Raw genomic sequence first — 6428 nt, 5'->3', positions numbered from 1 at the left:
GTGTTTTGTTACGTTTTTGAGCCTCCACTGCCACGAGTATGAATCCTGAATCCTTCCTGGTCATGCTGTTAAAGTTTTATGAATTTATTTGTAAAAGTATAGACAGTGGAAATTAAAATGTCCTGTGGTGCCTCTCCTGCTCCAAGTCGGCTCGTTTGACGTCCTACCCCCCCTTAAGTCGATTCAAAGGGTGGAGGAATGCAGGGGCAACTATAGTGTTCAAACTAGAACACTACACGCACGACACCGATCTGCGTAGTCTGTACTTGGATGCTGCGAACGAGAGAGGGGCGAATGATCTCATAGCTCCGCGGAAAGTGCAGAAGATGACCGTTACTAACTCATCTAAGGACACAGCTACGAGAGCGACGTCTATGGCCATGCGGACCTCATCCGGCTTTGATGGCTCTTGTAGAGACTGCACTGTAGGCACGACGCCCTTACTTCACTGCCCAAAACAGCTTGCGCTGCCTACCGACATAGCTATCCGCGATGTGGTTTATGACCAGACGCCTGCTGGCTCACATTTGGCGATCTCAGTAGCGGAAACCGAACTACATGAAGAGTGCATAACGGGCAGCGAGTCCCGCTCACACACGTTCGCCACATGCACCAGTGATCTGGTTCAAACCAACGTTGAGATTGATGACCGATTTACATTTTTACCGTAACAATAATTCCGCGTGACTCAATAGCCTGGTTGCGAGTCTTTCACTTGGACCTGCGTGTCCCCCATATACACTATGTGATCAAAAGTATTCGGATACCCCCCAAAACATATGATTTTCATGTTAGGTGCATTTTTCTGCCTCCTGCTGCTAGGTGCTCCATATCAGCGACCTCAGTAGTCATTAGACATCGCGAGAGATCAGAATGCGACGCTCCGCGGAACTAACGGAAGTCGAACGTGGTCAGGTGATTGGGTGCCACTTGTGTCATACGTCTGTACGCGGGATTTCCACACTTCTAAACATCCCTAGGTCCACTGTTTTCGATGTGATAGTGAAGTGAAACGTGAAGGGGCACGTACAGCACAAAAGCGTACAGGTCGACCTCGTCTTGACGGAGACTGCCGACAGTTGAAGAGGGTCGTAATGTGTAATAACTAGACACATATCCAGACCATCACATAGGAATTACAAACTGCATGAGGGCCCACTGCAAGTACTATGACAGCATAGCGGGAGGTGAGAATACTTGGATTTCATGGTCGAGCGGCTGCTCATAAGCCACACATCACGGAGGTAAATGTCAAACGACGCCTCGCTTGGTGTAAGGAGCGTAAACATTGGACGACTGAACAGTGGAAAAATGTTGTGTGGAGTGACGAATCACGGTACACAATGTGGTGATCCGATGGCAGGGTGTGGGTCTGGCGAATGCCCGGTGAACGTCATCTGCCAGCGTGTGTAGTGCCAACAGTAAAATTCGGAGATGGTGGTGTTATGGTGTAGCCGTGTTTTTAATGGGGGGAGGGGGGGCTTGCATCCCTTGTTTTTCGTGTCACTATCAAAACACAGGTCTACTATGATGTTTTAAACACCTTCGTGCTTCCCACTGTTGGAAAGCAATTCGGGGATGGCGGTTGCATCTTTCAACACCATCGAGCACCTGCTCACAATGCACGGCCTGTGGCAGAGTGGTTACACGACAATAACATACCTGTAATGGACCGGCCTGCACAGAGTCCTGACTTGAATCCTACAGAACACCTTTGGGATGTTCTGGAACGCCGACTTCGGGCCAGGCCTCACCGACCGACATCAATACCTCTCCTCAGTGGAGCACTCCGTGAAGAATGGGCTGCCATTCCCCAAGGAAACTTTCAGCACCTGATAGAACGTTTGCCTGCGAGAGTGGAAGCTGTCATCAAGGCTAAGGGTGGACCTGCACCATACTGAATTCCAGCATTACCGATGGAGGGAGCCACAAACTTGTAAGATTTTCAATCAAGTGTCTGGATACTTGTGATTACATAGTGTATCTCAAAAATGCTGGTGAGGAAAGGGGACCTGCCGCTTAATGTGGAATCCGAAATCACGTGGTGTCCTAAATTAAAATAACGGGTGAATTCTCTGCGTGCCCCCTCCACTTTGCCATTGTTCTTGTAAAATGCTCTGATCGCGAATGTTCGTTGCACACCACTCCGAGCATCCATATTAACATGTTAAATTTGCATGAATTCACAAATTTAGAATTATGTTCATCACACACAGACTCTCTCTCTCTCTCTCTCTCTCTCTCACACACACACACACACACACACACACACACAAAGAGAGAGGGGAGAGAGAGAGGGGAGAGGGAGAGAGAGAGAGAGAGAGAGAGAGAGAGAGAGAGAGAGAGAGAGAGAGACTTTCAGAAATGCAATTGCAGGAATATTTTATCTTCACAAGTACTTCAAATTGGATTATTTATCACTGCAGAGTACAAAATAATGTCAGTTGCCTACCGAGCGAGGTAGCACAGTGATTATCACACTTGTCCTCACATTCGGGAGGACGACCATTCAAACCCGCGTATAAATTATTTAAACTTGTAAAAGGCGTTATAGCAAAGTTCACTGCAGTGAACTGTTCAAATTTCAGTCTGGCGCAAAAACCAGAAATCACATTTACTCAGCTGAGCGCTGTATACCCGTTGGTTGTCTAAACAATACGATAGTTAACAAAGCTATACGGCGACTTTCATGCAAATTTGTAGCACGAAATCTTTATACAGATTGTTTCATTCCATCTTGGCTTGATGGTACAGCAATCTTATTATTGCTACTCCTCATATTTTAACTCTACTTTGTCTAATTATGAAGATCTTGAAAAGTAGTATGTAACTAATAAATATGAAGAAGCAACGGTGTAAACGTAGTTATAAGTGACCTGCGAAAAATATTTAAAAGTACTATCAATCAAAAGGGCGTCTCAACGCTACGTGCAATAACTCTCTACAAATTGTAAGTTCCATGGGTAGTCCAGAAACCCATGATCTTCTCCCATATACAACTCTTGTAATGATGGTCAGGTAGAATGGAAGAGAGCCTGGCTTATGTTGAAGTATTTTACGCACACTTTCTGATAATGGACTGCAATTTTATTCTAGAAGAATCCGAAAATTTACGTATTTTAAAACATTAGCGAGGTTGAAGCTTTTGAAATCGAATAAGGTTGTCGACAAATTTTACCGACAGGAAACTAGGAATAAGGTTGTCGAAAAATGTTGCCGACAGGAAACTAGGGTGAGGTTTATCATTCGAAAGATAAGAAGTGCAAAGATCTAATCGCGTCAAGAATATTATGTACAAACAACGGACATTCAGATGGACTTGTGGCATAACAGTGATAATGGTTTGCGCTGATGTGAGTAGTCGGTTATTTAATACGTTTTGCCTCCACCTTAGACACTTTTGAAATAAAACTGTAGTGGTAGGGGTAGAGAGGAAGTGGTAAGGTGCTGGACCGAAATTGCTTAAAATAATTTATTACGCAGAAATTCGAATTTCAATTTTAAAACCCAAAAACTTTGATTTAACTTTCACAGCGTGAATAAAACATGCTATGTATTTCGTATTATAGTTCTACAAAAAATAACAGTTTGACAATGTGATGATGATTCACATGAAACCAAGCTAAAACCACAACTTCTACACACTAACTACAGCTCGGAAAGAAAGGTTTCATCAGTCTCATGGAGCTTAGGTGTTAAACTATACAAGACGAAGCCTGAGTTCGAGAGCACAGGAGCTCTTTCGCGTAATTTAGTTCAGAAGAATTAATTTACAATTACCATATAAATTTTTTAAACTTGTAAACGGCGTTAAGGCAAAGTTCACTGCAGTGAAAAGATTTTAAAAGGAGGAACAATAATTACATAACTTCAGCTAGTGAATACTTTAAAATTTAAAGATTAAATACACAAGTACGAAGTAGCGCAAGTATAACGCACACAGTCTTTTCCGACAATATCTACCTATAGGTGCTGATGCATCTCATTAGAAGCCGTGGTAATTCCAAGAAAACAGTAGTCACAGCTTAGAATGAAAATGCGATTTTCTGCAACTAACACCAAGTAATATTTATCATTGACTAGCATATAATACGAGAAATTAAAACCCAGATTTCTTAACTTAACAGCCTGGCTCCGACTAATAACATACAGGTACAAGTCCCACTGTCGAATTTCTGCTTCCTGGGGTTTTTAGCATCAAGGTGGTCTTTACAATGCGTTAACAGACAAGGACATTTGGGTAGATATACCTGAAGCATAGTTTTGTTACCACAAGCAACCAACATAAAACATAAAGGATGTCAATTATAATCTCGTTACCTGCAGTAGCTGTTAATGTGGATGTTGACAAAACGGAACCAACTTGATCCACAGCGCTGTTCAAACGTTGACATGACAATAAACACATGACAACTCGCCTTTCAGATGTAACCAGGGTTCGGACACTATGTCAGTAGTACAAAAATTTCCAGCGCTCTCTGGAGCACTCGGTAGAACGGAACCACCGGCGCATAGCTTAGCTCTCTAGATCTAGATCTCTTAACACGCGGGTGACAGGATACCAGAGTAATTGACAAGATTCCCTCAATAGTCTGCCACGATGTCACCGATTCATTGCAGACTCCACAAGAGTGCGCTCCATGGAATTCCAAAACAGCACTCAGTCTCCTGATCTGCTCTTCAGGATGCTGCTAATAGAAACCTTTGTCACAGACGTGCCTCACAACGGCAGACCGCCCCGGTACCTGTCGTCACAGTCCGCATAACTCTCGGCACAACTCGTAGGTCCAACTCACACAACAGACGGCGCTGTTCTCGAGCAGAACCCCACGGCAAGGCGCACGAGCCCAAATAGCTCACCGCTCGCTTCACAGGTAACACTCTGACGGAAAAATTTCGAGAGAACGATCGAATTATCCAATAAGTGAGAAGGTGGAGCAAAACCGTGGCAAAAGAATTCGATAAAAGCAAGGCGGGCGACTCAGAAACCATGATCACATCTACATCTACATCTACATACATACTCCGCAATCCACAACACGGTGCGTGGCGGAGGGTACCTCGTACCACAACTAGCATCTTCTCTCCCTGTTCCACTCCCAAACAGAAAATGACTGCCTATATGTCTCTGTACGAGCCCTAATCTCTCTTATCTTATCTTTATGGTCTTTCCGCGAAATATAAGTTGGCGGCAGTAAAATTGTACTGCAGTCAGCCTCAAATACTGGTTCTCTAAATTTCCTCAGTAGCGATTCACGAAAAGAACGCCTCCTTTCCTCCAGAGACTCCCACCCGAGTTCCTGAAGCATTTCCGTAACACTCGCGTGATGATCGAACCTACCAGTAACAAATCTAGCACCCCGCCTCTGAATTGCTTCTATGTCCTCCCTCAATCCGACCTGATAGCCGGCCGCGGTGGTCTAGCGGTTCTGGCGCTGCAGTCCGGAACCGCGGGACTGCTACGGTCGCAGGTTCGAATCCTGCCTCGGGCATGGGTGTGTGTGATGTCCTTAGGTTAGTTAGGTTTAAGTAGTTCTAAGTTCTAGGGGACTTATGACCTAAGATGTTGAGTCCCATAGTGCTCAGAGCCATTTTTTTTGAGCCGACCTGATAGGGATCCCAAACGCTCGAGCAGTACTCAAGAATAGGTCGTATTAGTGTTTTATAAGCAGTCTCCTTTACAGATGAACCACATCTTCCCAAAATTCTACCAATGAACCGAAAACGACTATCCGCCTTCCCCACAACTGCCATTACATGCTTGTCCCACTTCATTTCGCTCTGCAATGTTACGTCCAAATATTTAATCGACGTGACTGTGTCAAGCGTTACACTACTTATGGAGTATTCAAACATTACGGGATTCTTTTTCCTATCATCTGCATTAATTTACATTTATCTATATTTAGAGTTAGCTGCCGTTCTTTACACCAATCACAAATCCTGTCCAAGTCATTTTGTATCCTCCTACAGTCAACGACCGATACCTTCCCGTACACCACAGCATCATCAGCAAACAGCCGCACATTGCTATCCACCCTATCCAAAAGATCATTTATGTAGATAGAAAACAACAGCGGAACATCATTCAAAGTTATATTTCTTTTGTGCCATTACTATCATATCGATACCGAAAACATCGCTCATGTGAAACCCAACTCGATGTTTGCTCATATGTCGCCGTGAAAGCCATGGTTCGAGACAATTGGATGGGTGCAGTATAAGGTAGGCCGAATTGAAAAGAACACCTTCACTGTAGTGGCGTTGCACGCTACGTCAATGGGTGAGTTTGTTTGCAGTTAACGGCTTCGCAGCATTTTCCTCATTCCCGGAGAGTTTCTTTCACCGTTCATTGCATGAGGGATTCTTCTTGATCAGCACAAAGACCGATTATTCAAGGGAGCATGCTTCACAAATTTATCGCAGGT

General features: G+C 44.2%; 1 non-coding gene across 1 annotated transcript; it reads right to left on the bottom strand.

Moving 5' to 3' along the window:
• Window positions 1-2155: 2155 nt before the first annotated feature.
• Window positions 2156-2292, bottom strand: LOC126205655 (small nucleolar RNA SNORA17). The gene has a single exon (XR_007540582.1). It is a non-coding gene; the product is annotated as a small nucleolar RNA SNORA17 (small nucleolar RNA).
• Window positions 2293-6428: the final 4136 nt, after the last annotated feature.

Source organism: Schistocerca nitens, chromosome 1 (genome assembly GCF_023898315.1).
Source record: "Schistocerca nitens isolate TAMUIC-IGC-003100 chromosome 1, iqSchNite1.1, whole genome shotgun sequence".
In the NCBI taxonomy this organism is placed as follows: domain Eukaryota; kingdom Metazoa; phylum Arthropoda; class Insecta; order Orthoptera; family Acrididae; genus Schistocerca; species Schistocerca nitens.
This window is presented reverse-complemented; position numbering and strand designations above follow the sequence as displayed.